The sequence below is a fragment of the Episyrphus balteatus genome, chromosome 3 (genome assembly GCF_945859705.1).
Source record: "Episyrphus balteatus chromosome 3, idEpiBalt1.1, whole genome shotgun sequence".
NCBI lineage: Eukaryota > Metazoa > Arthropoda > Insecta > Diptera > Syrphidae > Episyrphus > Episyrphus balteatus.
The window spans coordinates 42,135,405-42,151,465 of NC_079136.1; positions in this window are offsets into that span (position 1 = coordinate 42,135,405).

Genomic DNA, 16,061 nt, shown 5'->3' on the forward strand with positions numbered 1-16,061 from the left:
GAGCATCAGCTTGTATATTTATAATTTCAAATAGTATAAATTTAGCCCATTCACGTTAACTGGAAAACTTACGTCATTTAACCCCCCAAAAACCGTATAAAGCCCAAAATTAGAGTTGTTAGACCTTTGAAATCGACATAAACACGAGTATGGCTGCAAAACTGCGTACTTATATTTTGGTTATACCTCTACTCCCAAAATTGTCTCGGCCTACTAGCAAAAAACAAGCTTTTTTCTCACTTTTGACTAGTACATGGAGAGTTTCGGAGTTAGATTATTTCTACAATACGATGGTTACAATAACGATTGTGGGCTCATTTTATAGGTAATTATAGGTACTATAATTCATTCTTGAAGAATTATCCAAACAAATCAAAAGTTCGTCAGATATATGAAAAAATGTCATTTTGTCCCAACCTTGCGATACAAACCCGCACTTTGACCAACTATAAAATTTTATTTAATCAACTCACGGAATTGTTTTGTATATCATTTTTTAGATAATTTTATTGTTAATAAGTCCTACCTTTGTCATTTTCTGTTAAAATGAATAACAATGGAGCTATTTAATAAAAACGATACCAATCTCTTTTCCAAGATGGCGGCTGTTCCCAACCTCCAATTTTCCCAACAAATTGACTTTTAGATAAGGACAACCACCCGAACACATTCCATGAAAAAAATTTTGTCCCGCGAAAAATGCGATTTCATGCCCATATTTTGACTAATTTCCCTGAGCTATATGTATTTATTAGTTATTTATTAAAAAAAATATTAAATTATATTGATAAGTATCTAACAGAGGAAAGCAAACATGAACAAAAACAATTACTTCAATACTTCATTAGTAGTGGAGTAACTAAAGCTCAAAAATTGTCAATATTAGGGAACCCGGCCGAACAGCTTAGATTTTGATGATCTTTTTTTTCAAACGTCGGTAATTAAAAATACTTTAAAGTCTATAGATTAAAAATTACCGGTGTTGCCGTTTTGATTTTTTAAATTTAATTGAAGATTTTTGTGAACAAAACAAATTTTTTTCAAAAATTTTTCTTAAATTTCATAAATTAATTGATGCCAAAAGATTGTCTAGGAAATTCAAGGAAAAAAAATATATAGGAGTGAGGGACAATCTTCCATAGTTCAAGCGATAGATGCAATTTTCTTATAATTGACTTCAAACACAAAAAAAAATATTTGAACACAACGGCAACACCTACAATATTCAAATATACATTTTTTAAAAGCTAGAAGCTTAGTCATACATGTAAAATTAAAATTAAGTTAATTGAATGAACGGCTTTTGAAAGAATGGTAATTGAACTCAGATTTTGAAAAAAAAAAATTATTGAAAAAATTTTAACATTTCGTTTTTTAAACTTGGTCGTAATATAAAATGCATTTATTTTCAAATTTTTTTGGCCGCATTTATTATGATTTCAAATTATAAAAGGAAATGTCAATATGTATTACGGTTTATGAAAAAAATTAAAAAGTATTTCATTTTCGAAGAACTTTTTTTAATAAAAGTTTTGAAAAAAAAATGTAACTTATTTTTTTTTTTAAAGTTCAATATCTAAACATAAAATTATTTTTTATTCATTTAATAACCCTTACTGTTGAAAATTAAATAGCAAAAATTTAAAGTTCCTACCACAGTCTTTGAGAAAATTAATTATTTCAATGCAAAAATTCAGTTTTAATAAAAAAAAAAACCATTGAAATTGAAGTAATTTTTCATTTTTTTTTTCAAAAGTTTGATATTTTGATATTTTTGAATTTCGAAATTCAGCTGATAATATTTATGGCCAAAAATTTTTTTTATTAGAAAAAGTTTGGAGAAAAAAGTCATTTTAAATTTTTCTAATAACATGTTTTTTTTTAATTCTGAGTTTGAGGACCATTTTTTCAAAAAGTCTTGATTAAATTTAGTGGATTTAAATTTAAGAGATAAGAATGAGCTTCTAGCTTTTTAAAAATGTATTTTAAAATATTGTAGGTGTTGCCGTTGTTGTCAAAATATTTTTTTTGTGTTTGAGGTCAGAATTTTAGAAAATTGCATTTATCGCTTAAACGATGGAAGATTGTCCCTTACAGCCTTTTATATATTTTCCTTAAATTACCTAGAGAATCTTTTGCTATAATTTGTTTTATGAAATTTAAGCAAAAAAATGGTTTTGTTAAAAAAAAATTTAATTTTAATTTAAAAAAAAAACAATACGGCAACACCGGCAATTTTTAATCTATAGACTTTAAAGTATTTTTAATTCCCTACGTTTGAAAAAAAAATCGTCAAAATCAGAGCTGTTCGGCCGGGTTCCCTAATAATTTGCTTTAGTTACTCTACTATTGCTTATATTTTTCAAAGGCATCTAAGCAGAACGTTGTAAATTGTAGTAAATTTGTGACCGTAGATTTCTTTTTTACAAAGCCATGTTGGTTTTCACATATAACAGAAGTACAATGAAATGACAGAATATCACAGACAATGGATTCGAACAGTTTAGGGATGACAGAAAGTTTGGCAATAGGTCTGTAGTTTGTCACTAATTTTTTAGGACCTTTCTTATGAATGGGAGTAAGAAATGCATTTTTCCAAATAGCCGGAAACGTAGAATTACTAATTGACGTATTGAAAAGCACAAACAACGGGTAAGACATATATATTGCAAATTTTTTTCAAAATAAAAGACGGCAAGCCATCAGGGTCGAGACTGAAACATTCGTCTAACTTTTCGATATAGTCAAGAATCAATTGAATACGTTATATTTGAGTCATTTGTAAAATCATTTTCAAAAGCACCCTGGAAAAATTCGGCGAACATGTTGGATATAACCTCTGGGGAATGGCTAGTAAAATTATTATAAGTCATATGTGCTGGGTAACCGTCAGATTTTCTTTTACAATTAACATAATTCCAGAAGTTACCTACGTGGATTAGATTTAAGTTCATTTTCTGTTTTAGATATAAAGCTTGTATAGAGAAAGTTATATTACGGTTTTCATCAGTTTGTGATAGATTGAATTTTATCCAAGCCTTGTTTCTTTTTTTTTTTAAGCTTTTTAATATGCAGATCGAACCATGGCGGGCTGCTATTAAATACGCTTTTTTTGCTTTTTTTAATTTCGTCAAAATTAAAGAAAACAGAATCCCAATTAATGTCATTGAGTAAATTAAACAGTAGAGTAAAATTACATTTTTTAAAATTGAATATATGCTGATCCTTACAAATATTAGATGAATGATAGATATTTAAGCTCATATAAATAGATAATGCAGGATGATGGCGATCTTCTTCTACAAGTTTTGTGTCACTCAATTAAAACTGCAGCATCAAAATTGGAGACATGAGAGAAATAGATAAGGTCCATAGTTCTGCCAAATTGGTTACTCACTCCTTTAATTGATCAAGGCCATTAAAAGCCATTCCGTCGATAACGGGAAACTCGTTGTTGTTGGAAGCGTCGACAGGTAGAAAGGCATCACAGTGATTGGATTTTGCCCATTTCAGGTGAGGTAGATTAAAATCTCCGATTTTATTAATAATTCATCCAAAGGCGGCGGAAGGGGTGTGCGGAGTGTGCCCCCGCACACGTCTCCGCGCTTGTAGGGGCCCCGCGGGCCCCAAACGCAAATATCTCGGCCTTTGAAAATAAAATAAAATTCGAAAAACCATGTCTCTTTCCATTATATATACACATGAAATAATTGAAATTGGCTTGTTTCCATTCGATTTCCATAATTGCATTGAGATGAGTCGAAGCATGGTCTTAAGTCTTAACTAAATTGGCTATGCAAACAAAAAAAAATGAAAGGAAAAATATTTGTTTTTTTCGCTAGAAAAAGAAAATTAAACAATTTAAAATTATTGTTTAACTTTTTTTTTCTCAAGTGAAGCACAATTAGATTGGTGGATTTTTTTAAATTTCTGCTTTTCGGAATCCCAATTTTATTTAAAACTTAATGAAATGTATACATTTTTTTCTACGAAATCTATGTGAGAAAAAATGCTATTTTTCAGTTTTGTAAAAGAAGACTCAGAGAAAAAAATAGTTAATATCGGGGTAACTATTAAAATAGTTAAAAAAAATAGTTATTTGTGACTATTTTAATAATAATCAATGGCAGTACTCGTATTCTCCAAATTAACTATTAAATAGTAAATTTTAACTATTAAAATATTTATATTTGACTATTTAAACTGTCAATAATGACTGTTTAAAATTGTTACCTCGGTTTTTACTGTTAAAATATTTATTTTTTCTCTGAGCGTATTTAAAACTGTACGAAATAATTTTTGTATAAAGCTTAGTAAACTTTATTTCCTCTAATAAAAATTGTTTGCTTGCATAAACTAATTTTTCACTTTGTACCAATTAAAACACTTTGTAAAGGACTTAGAACATTTCTGTTTTCGGCCTCCAATTTGTTGATCTCCATGAAAAATCATTAAAAATTACCATTTTATTCAGTGGAATTTTCGAATTTTCGCTGCTCCGTATTCCGTATTCGAACACATTTTGTGGATTCATTGATGTTTCAAAATATGGACGGATGCACAATCCACCAAACTTTTTCCGTTTTCAATCAACAATTTTGTTCAAACAAAAATCTGAATAATTTATGTATTTATTAGTTATTTATTAAAAAAAAATATTAAATTATATTGATAAGTATCTAACAGAGGAAAGCAAACATGAACAGAAACAATTACTTCAATACTTCATTAGTATAACTTCATTGAAAAACTTCCAACTAGATGATGGATAAAAACAAACAATAGATCGCAAAGCGAAAAATATATTGTCCCACAACTTTTTTTAAATATCTTCCTGTATCTAGCCTCTTGTTTTTTTCCGGTCTCTTCTTCTTCATTAAATCACCAATTAAAACACCCAATAAGTCCTAAATAGTTCTAAAATTACATTTTGATGCAAATGTCATCTCTATACGTAAACCATCGCATCTTTTAGGCCGAAGAAAGAAACATAAACCGTTTTTCTAAAAGAAACACAAGTGATTTAAAAAAAAACAATAATTTTAAAGAAAGAAACAAATCCCGTCTTTATTTCTTTCATCCTACTGATAAATTTTAATTTATTTTAGTTTTTTTGAAAAGTGTCAATTTTCATATTTTAAAACTAACGGTAAACTAGCATAACCACATTTTTAGAACCGTAAAATAAAGAAGTTATGCAGTTATTTGCGTTTTGCCAACAATATGCTGAGATGGATTTATTCCCTTCTTCCAATTGGTGATTCAATTGATATTTTTATATTCTAAAAAAGGAACCGATAACAAACTGGCGAAAAGAAGTATTTCTACATTAAAATAAATATCTAATAGCAATATTATATTTTACCAATTTAAGAAAAGAATTAACTCAAAAGTGACTAACGATTTTATGAAAAAAAAAGCAATAAAGTGTTAGTTTTTAATAGTTTCCATTTTGGAAGAAGAAAGTTTGATTTTTTGTTTTTTTGAATGGTAGTCACATTTTAGAAAATTTAACATTAATTTTTTTCTGAAATTTGGAATGTAGATTATGGTTCTGCAAAATTTCATACCAACTTTATTTAAAATAGTTTTTTTTTTTCCGAAAAATGTTTATAAAAATTTCTAAAGATTTTGATTTTTTTCTTTCAAAAAATGCGCCATTATAAAAAAAATCAAATTGCTCAAATTCATTTTAGATGTTGTTATTTTGTTTGATTTGAAGAACGAACTATTTTTTTTTTTTTTTCTGATATGTACTTACATTTAACAAATCTTATTTATATAAAAATAAAGCAATTTGAAATTTAAGAACAAGTTCGTGAGATCGAGTCATGCTTTTTGTTTTTGATCTACATTGGTAGGAAACACCTATTGTCTTAAGTTTATTATAACAATTTTTGAACTTGAACAGAAGATTTGATGCTTTTTTTCAAAATAGATACTCCAAAATCAGTTTCCTAGCACCTAGGAGCCCCGCAAATTTACTCTCGCACACTCCTCATTTTAGTCTAGCGCCGCCTACGAATTCATCTGCATCATCAATTTGTTCATGAATAGTCTCCAAGCAGTCAACAAGTTTATTATAGACGTCATTGTTCTTCTAGACTTTGAAAGTTCATATCATAATATCTACGTCAATTTTAATCATATTTGCATTTTGCACCTCGTGCTGAAAATGCGATTGCCATTCAATACTTCGTTAAAAAAAATATTTTTGTATTTGGCAAAAACTCAAATATTAATGAGTATTTTTGAGTTTGACTTTTCCAAAAAAAGTACCAATTTGACACTTGAATAATTGTTCCTTGAAATATGCAACATAAATTACTGATCACTATGGGATGTTTTCATACAGAAAATCATTGCATATAATTAAGAGTAAATATTCCTCATTCAAAATTTCCTTGTCTTCACCCGGGTTTTTTTTATTATTATACTAACTTTTTATTCTTTATTCTTCCTAAATTTATTCTCTTGAACAAGGACTTTAAAATAAAAATCGATATTTTGCAGTTTTCTTAAGAAAAGTACAAAGAAACAATTGCGTAAGACAAAAAACTTTATTTTTAGAAATCCCATATAGAAAATGTCAAACTGTGGCCACAATCCGAGAACCAAGAAATTAAATGGAATTATTATTATTCATCTATGTCTATCCAGTTGCCTTTTGTTTTTCTTTTCAAGTGTATGTGTGTAAGTTGAGGTTTTGACACTAGTTTTCTTAACTACATAGTTTCTTTGACAAAGAATGAAAACACACACATATTCGAATATTAACGTTTTCCTGTGTAAATCTTTTCAATCCGCATTTGCCCCTCAAGGGTTTCATTGTTTAACATTAAAGGAAAAAGATACTTTTCTCGTGTGTGTGTTAGCTATATCATGAGTCCTTTGAGTAACGATAACATGAATTGCGTGCGACCACCCACTTAATATTATGTATAAGAACTTTTGACTTAAGTTGGTTGTTGTTGTTGTATGGATGAAAATGAATAAGAGTCAGGTGAAGTGTTCGTGAGTTTTGTGTGCCTTATAATTAAATCGGAAAAGTTTTGAGTAATGATCGAGGATATTATTATCTTCCAAAATCCACCTTAAAAAGAACCATTAGTTAGTAATTTAATCCTCAGTCAGTGATTGGGAGATATATGTATATTAAAATCCTGAACATACACAGCACGATAATGTCGAGATGATGATAAAGGTATTTAATGTGTTGTTGAACAAGGGCATAGGGCGTTGATAGGATTAATACTTTCTGATTAAAGAGATATGGGTATATATGAATATGGGTAAGGGTGGCTCAGGGCCGTCTTTAACTATCCTGGGGCCCTTGGGCACACAAGAATTTGGGGCCCTTTTGGAAAGTAAAATAAGTACAATGGTTGGCTTAAAAGCAATGGTTGGTGAAAAAGGGGTGCCAATATATCGTTCCATATAAAGTACCTAGTGTCTTTATTATTGGCAGGGGGCGCCAATAATACGTGCATTGAGACATCAATTGTTGCCACTGCCAATAATAACCCTGTATCCGTCATAAGTTTCAGTTTGAAGAATTGGAAAAAAGAGCTCTGTACCGAGCTAAAAACTCGGTACAGACGATTTGTACGGATTTAACGTATCTCCAATATAAAGTTTTCGAGATATTGCAATTTTCTCAAAAACGGATAACAATTTTGCTTTGTTTTGAAAAAAAAAACATGTAATGCTGCAAATAAGCCGCACTTTTAAATTAAGAAAAATATTTTTTTGGACCGTTATTAACGGTACCTACTTTCCATAGAACCGATTTTTTAATGCAAACGACACAATCGATTTTAATGAAAATTTTGACATAAAAAGGTTTATACTGATATTAAAATTAAGAAAACTTAAAAAAAATTATTTTTGGATTTAACAAAAAAATATTTTTTTTTTTCGAAAAACAATTTTTTTTAAAGTTATTTAATGAATTTTATGTGTCAATCTTTAAATACGAGAGCAATTCGCAATTCAAATTAAAAAACGTTTGGGGTGCCAACCATTGTACCATGGCGTTTTCCATTGAACCAAAACATTGATGTACCGTCGACGAGCCGGCAATAGTTCTTTCTTAAACGTTTTCCAACGGAAAAAGTATTGATGTTTTTTTGTAAACTTTGACAGTTTTGTAAACTTCAAACGAAATTATTATTTAAGGAAAAAGATAATGGAAGAGAATTCGTTGTTTTTATTAATAAATAATCTAACCTACCTGCAGTGGAAAAAAAAGATATTTTTCTTGTTTTTTTGAAAATATTATTGTCTTATTTTTTGGAAAATTGAATTTGGGTTTGGTCGTTTAAGTTTAAAATTTTGTCCGCATACAACGCCACATAATTTGTTTTCATTCATACGTGTAGAAAAAACTTTATTTGATTGTTTGGTTGCCATATAAAAACTAAAACTTTTTTGGTAGATGGTCTACCCGACAAAAATGTTTTGAGAATAAATGTGTGAGAGAAATTTTCGTTCCTTCGGGGCCCCCCTGAGAAAGGAGGCCCTGGGCACGGGCCCCGTGTGCCCTTATGGTAAAGACGGCATTGGGGTGGCTTATAGGAAAAGTTAAGCAATATATTTAGGTACATTGAAAAAGTTAAGAAGTTTAGCAGATTGTATTGAAAGGTTTATATTTCCAAGAAGAATTCTGACCCATTTTCAAAAATTTAAGTTTAACGGTAGTAAGTATCTTTGCCAGAAAAGTTGAGTTTACAAAGGATTTTTTTTTGAATCGCGAGAGACTTTGGTTCACAAAAAACACTTAAACTTTCAACAATTTTAATAATATGTTGCTTTGTCTACTGAAACCGGTCTTTACAAGCTGTAAATAATGCAATTTTTAGTTTAAAATACCTCAGAAATGTTAAGTGTCCGATGATTGGACACTGTCCTTGAATCCAGTATTTTGTAGGCCTACTCTCTTCTTTTGTTTGAAATAGTCAAAAATGTCGAGATTATCTTTTCTAGTCGTACTAACTTAACAGAAAGTTGCAAAGGTGCCCTTCATTGAAAATCAAGGTCGTCCCTAAAGTTTTTCGAAACAAATTTAAATTAAAAATGAAAGTCACAAAAGCAATTATAGGGAAAACTCTGAATTTAATCCATTACTTGTAGTGCTCAAAAAAATTTTATTGATACGAATTTGAACCCAAACTTTAGAACTTGGTACACTTTTACATCTCAGTACTTTTTGTGCCAGCATAATTTCAACATAGAAGAACTTGGCTCTTTTTTTTAACAGTAATTTTTTTGTTGTGATTTCACTACTTTTTGCAAGGTATGGCTGTAGAATTGAAAATCTCTATATTTGATGAAAATTCAGTGAAAATGGGGGCGGTTGCCACGCCCCCTGGCTTAAATTCTCAAATTTTAAATTTTTTCCTTTGTATAAACTACCAACTCTACCATTCTACCAAATTTCAAGATTCTAAGATAATCAGAAGTGCTCTATAATATTTGATGAAAATTCAGCGGAAATGGGCGGATTTGGGCAGATTTTAAATTTTTTTCTTTGTATTACCTACCAGCTCCACCATTCTACCAAATTTCAAGATTCTACAATAGTCAGAAGTGCTCTATAATAATTGATGAAAATTTGGCGAAAATGGGCGGTTACCACGCCCCCTGAATTGAAAATCTCAATTTTTCGATTTTTTCCTTTGTATACACCACAAGTCCTATCACCGTGTAAAATTTCAAGTTTCTACGATATCGGGAAGTTTTCCATAATTTTGACGATCTGTCAGTGAGTCAGTGAATCAGTGAGTCAGTTACGGTTTTTGCGATTTTTGAAGCCCTATATCTCAGAAACTACTCATCGTAGGAGGCTGAAATTTTGTGAGGTGTTTGGTTTTGACCAGCTCAACAAATGTAGCGAGTTTGAAATTTCTAGCATCTTTGGTGTGGAAGTTAGAGGGGGGTCGAAAATGGCCTGAGTTGTTTCCTGTAAATAAGGGTGTAGTGCCAAAGTTGCTAGAGAACTTGGCTGGGCACTACCGTGCCCCTTGATCGTATTGACTTTAATTGGATGAGAAAATGACTGAAAGAATTATACACAGTAACACGTTCCTACCTTAATACTAAAAAAATGTGACTTCGAAGTTAAACAAGATCAAATCTTCAAGTTTAAATTTTATACCTGCATATATTACACAGTATCTAGCCGAAATAAGTTTGAAGACAGTTATTCTAAAATTTTGGAGACTCAGAATGATTTTCTTAAGAATGATATGGCATGGACCATAGCGAATTTTTATTTTCACACCTCAAAATTGATTCTCTTTCTGCAATTTAAATAGATTCTCATGTCAGCAAATTTTTTTCTGCTTCGCGTTTACCGAGTTATAACATAAACAGCTTTGGTGTTCGGTATTATCATACAATTGCTAAAACGGGCTTATGTATTTAAATGTTTATTCAAATGTTTTAAAAAGCTTTTGAAGTTATTGTATAACTGTTGAAAATTGTAGTAAAACCAATTTTTGAAAGTTGGTCTTATTTCACTTGGACTAATTTCATGGCACACCAATTGAACATTTAATGAAGAAACTTTCAAAAATCGACGAGCGTTCCAGTTTTGAATACTTATTAAAGTAATTTTCTAAGATTCACTCGAATTTCAAAGATATTTGCTTACTTTTTTTTATAAATGTTTTAGAGATATATTGCGAAGAAATTTAGACAAATTTTTAATCGATGATGGGCCAAAAGTCCACAGGAGTTTTGTGTGAACTTTTGACCCACTTGCGTGGGTTGTAAGTCCATAATTGATTTGTGGAGCTATGACCCACACTAGTGAGCCAATAGTCCATTATGGACTTTTGGCCTGTGGACTTTTGACCCTGCACCACAATTTTCAATAATGAATGATACTTGCTAACCATACACTGACTTTCAAAATTATGCAGTTCATCTTTCGAAATTTTATGAATGTGGTGGTATTATGTCAAAATTTTTAAGTGTGATTCCATTCATATTTCAAAAGAAGGATTTTGGCCCTTTGCATGTGATTTGGTGTGACCTTATTTTTACGATACTCCTAAATGAATATTGAATTAAAATTTAAATGAATACGGAGAAAAACAACGTAAAACTCATGTAAAATTAACAGAGAAGATTGTTAATATAGCACCTACAAACTAACCCCGGTTAAAATTACACGAGTTGACCTGGTTATTCAAAATTGTTTAATCTTACCCACTATCTCGGTTAAATTTTACTAAAATCTCAAAATTTAGCCGAGTTTCTTGATCAATATAAACAAGTTGATCGGTTAAAATAACCTTCTAAAATTGTAACTTTAAACTTTTCCTTTATTAAGCACTGTTATAATCTTGATGTTGATAGAATCATAACTCTTCCACTGAGTTAAAAACCGCAACGTAAAATGCAATATGTTCAACTTTGATTTAATGTTGAAAAAACTAACATGAAATATCTTTAAATTAAAATTGAAACAACTTAAGAATTTTTTTTATTTTTGTCGGACTTCAGCTTTTGTTGCATTTTATCACCCTAATTTCCAACAGTGAGATAGCATAGTGGTAAAGCATTCGCCTAGTGACCCAAGTATTTTAGGTTCGATCCCCAGCGGCTGCTGGTTTTCGTTGGTTTTCGTTGATTTTAAGTTGTTTTTTCACTCAGTGTACCTTTTTGTTTGCCATTACTTCGTTTTCATTTTATACGTTTTCCATTATATTAATAAAAAGAATTTAAACTTATTTTTTTTTATAATTTTTATTTCACCATTTTTAGTTTTGCTTAGTTGTGTTCATTTGTAATATTATTTCCATTTTTTATTAATTTATTCTTTAATTTTGATTTCATCATATATTTTCTTCTGTTCTGTAATACTTATGTAAATAATTTTTTTTTTTTTTTTTTTTGGTATAATTTCAAGGAAAAAAGAAAACAAAATCATTGCATGCATTTTTTTCGTGATTTTCAACACTTTTCTTTTATTTAGTTGTTTCATTTATTTTTATACTCTCATTTCCATGTATAGTAACATAAATTTTTGTTAGTCGAATTTGTATTATATTTATTTTTATAAATAAAAAAAATCTTACATAGCATTTTACTATAAACAAAACTTAAAATATAAAAACTTTGTTCTCAATTAGATAATAACTAATAAACTTTTAGAAGAGATTTAAAATATGTCAATTATTGCACAACAGTTTTAAAGCTTTTTTTTTTTGAAATAATAACAAATGTATAGAGAATAATCAAATTATTTATAGATCAACAAATTTATATTATTTCTTTTTAATTAAATATTTATTTATTTCTTTTTTATTTAAAATTATTTCTAATATTTTTTTTTTTGTTGTTTCTTCGAGTCAATTGCTTTAGTTGTAACAAATCTTAAACGAAAATTCACATTAAAACTAAATAACAAAATATTTATTTATTTAGAAATAAAAATTAAAAATATTGAATATTTTGAGCTACTGATTGCATAAAACTGCATCAGATTTTTAATTCCTTTTTTGTTTCTTTATTAAGTGTATATAATTTAATAGTTTATGAAAATATTTGCTTTTGTTAATAGTGTTTTTTTTTTTTTGTTTGTTTTTTATTAAATTTAATTTAATAAGTCATCTTACTTTTGCTTTAATTTTTTTTTGTTTTATTTATTTTTTGTATTAATTTCTTTTTTTTTTCAGTATCACAGAGAGACGTGACTTTATACTTACACAACTTATATATATTTATAAATATTCAATAATAGAAAGTATAGGATTTAATTTCTATTATTTAATCTTATATTTTTTTGTTTTTATTTTTATAAGTTTGATTATAACAATTTCTTTGTATGATTTTTATTTTTCTCTTTTAGTATAAGAAATTATTATTAAACAAAATTTACAAAATATCAAAATGTAAAATTAATTTATTTTATTTGTATTATGTTATATTTTATGGTGTTTTATACGATTTCTTATATAATTAATCAATTTTGTTTGTCTTACTTAAATATTTTACTGAACGATTTATTACAATGACAAAATTTCGTTTAAAATTGTATTTTATGTTTTTTAGTTTCACACTCATTTTTTTTTTGTAATTTAGTTTTATTTAAAAACATTTATGGAAGAATTTTCAGTTGAAATAAAATTATTATTGATCTAAACAAACTTACAAGAAAATAATAAGCTTTTAAATTTAATTTTGTTCATCAAGTTGGATATTTCTTTCAGTTTACGTGTAACGGTCTATTTAAAGTTTCATTGTTTGGAATTAAAGTGTTTTTATAAGTTTTGAGATCTTGTATGTTATATTTGTCATTGATATTTGGTTATTCAATTCCACTGATAAAAAATGTACGAAGTAGTTTGAATGATAATTGTCAAGAATGACCCCAAATGTGATGTCTCGATGAAACATTTTATTTAGACCAAAGTTCCTTCTAATGGGGTATTGTTGGGTGATGGAAATACCTAACAGGAATTCTATAGAATATTTAGATAAATGCATTCCACAGAATTTGAACAGAAAAACTTATCTTGATCGGGAAAGTAAACATAATTTTATCCTTAGGCAATTATAATTTGCATAACGGCCACTTGCATAGCGATCAGGATTTTTGTGTGCTAATTTCAAATCCAAAGTCATAATTTCGCTGGCACGTCACGTTTTTTGAAATATTTGGATATAAACAGGTCAAAACGAAGTTTTTGGGTATTATTGATGCTGAATTACATAAAAGTTATCTAATGGGTTTTTGAAGCAAATTCCAAATTGTGACTTCCGATTTGGACTAAAAAAAGAAACATAACGGAAAATAATACGTTTTTGGTTAAACATTATAACAGAATATCAAAAAAAATTTCATATAGAGAAAAAAGAGATGAGATAAGCTCAAAAGCTAGATATGATAGAATAAATTTGTAAACAGTTTTGAATCAGCACGCATTAAAGTAAATCACACATCAATTTTTCCTCCCGATATTTTTATTTAATTTATATAATGAAAACTGATATTTTCCTGCCATTAAATCAAAGGTTTTTCAAATGTGAAGCACACTGGGCGTTTTTTTCCTATCGGTTTAACACATATATACATAGTAACCTTTTTCACATAGTAACCTATTTCACAGCCAATTGATTCCACAGGAACCAATTGCGGTGACGCTGCGGTGTTTTGGGAACCTGGAAGTCCGCTAAACTGGTACATTTATTAGTAGATTGACGCAACGTCACCGCAATTGTGAATGATTCCTAAAGAATCAAATTGCGTCAAAAAAAAAAAAAACACATGATTGCACCAGACTGAGCAATGTTTTGTAGACATTAGTCGATTTTAATGATACGCGTTAAAATAATTGTTATTTAAAAATTTTACAAAATTTACAAAAATAAAATGCACGACTGGGTCGCACGTACTGGCTCTTGTAGTTCAAAGCATCTTTATCTTAAATATCTATTGGAAATTTAAGATTTTGTGAAGAAAAAAAAAAATAAAAACAAAAAAAAAATCGAAAGTTAAAAAAATTCAATATTTTAAAAATTTTTTGAAAAACTTTTTTTTTAAATTTTTTTTTACATTTTACACTTCAATACCTATGATGTCTGTAAATTTTGAAAAATTGACTTATGCTTTGATGAAATATATGGACTTAAAAAACATGTCAATTTTTGAAAAACGGCAACGCCATATTTCCGCTCTTGGCATTTTTTGAGAAAAACTAAAAACGCAGTTTTATTGGAATCTCAATAAGAGTACTGCGCACACCAAATTTAAACGAAATCGTTAGAGCCGTTTTCGAGAAATTTGAAATACCTCGAAAACGTTATATGGGAGATATGTGTTAAATTGGAGATATTAAAAAAATAAAAAAAACGGAACTAGGGAATTACGTAAAAATCATCTGTACCAAGTTTCAAGCAAATCCATCCACCCGTTTAGGCCCTAGCTCGATGTACAGATGGACGCACAGACGCACACACGCACAGACCGACGGACGGCATGACGAAAACCACTTTTTTGATCTTCTCCATCATCGTAATGTTGGTTTTGATTAAAACCTCGATTTTTTTTTTCTACACGAAACCCATACTTGCCCCATAGAGCAAGTAAAAATTATTTGTGGATTTTGAAAAATTAAGATACTCTAGTTTTTTTTTTTTTTTTTTTGAAAAATCAATTTTTTGAAAATAGGGTAATGCATTTTTGGAAATTTCGTTTTTAAATGTTGTAAATGTTGATTATTATTTTCTTAAAAATGACAAACCAACTTTTTTTTTAATGGTGGAAAATGTTTTTATATAAAAAATTATTTTTTTTAAACGACTCTGACCCTTTTCATAAGAACAACTTTTACCATAAGAGTAATATTGTTAAGCATGAATTTTTTCTATCCACATTATACTTTATAATTCTCTTCTACATGTATTTACTATTTTTATGCTTATGGGCTATAGTCGTGCATTTTATTTATTTTTTTCATAAAAAAAATTTGAAAAAATTAAAATTAAGTTGGTATGCCATTTTTAATAATTACTAATTCAAATCTAAAACCAAAATTTATGAAAATTCAGTTTAAATTTTTGTTTTAATTCAATTATAAATGCTATAAATTATTAAAAGTTTCGTTAAATAAGCAAGTCGTATGGGAGAAACTCAGAATAAAAAAAAAATCGGTTCTTTGGCAGGTAACGTAACAATTTCAAAAAAAATCTTTTTTTTTTGCCAAAAGATTATTCTTGTCTAAAAATATGCACTTCATTTTTTTGAGAAAATAATGCAATAATTTTCTAAAAATACTGCTACATGCAAGTAACTACCAAGTTTGAAGAAAATCGACACTGCTGTTAAGGCTGAAGCTCTTTATGCAAACAGACCACTGACTTTTTTTAATGAATAAACGAAGTAAATTTTAATTAAAAATTTTTTTTTTTCTAAAAATTGTTTGTTCATTAAAAAAACATATTCTTGAATTAATTTTGTAAACAAAAAACTTTAGTATTCCAGGTGCGATGAAATCATGCATTTTTCTTTTTTAATAAATTTCAATTCCAATTTATTTACGGAAATAAAA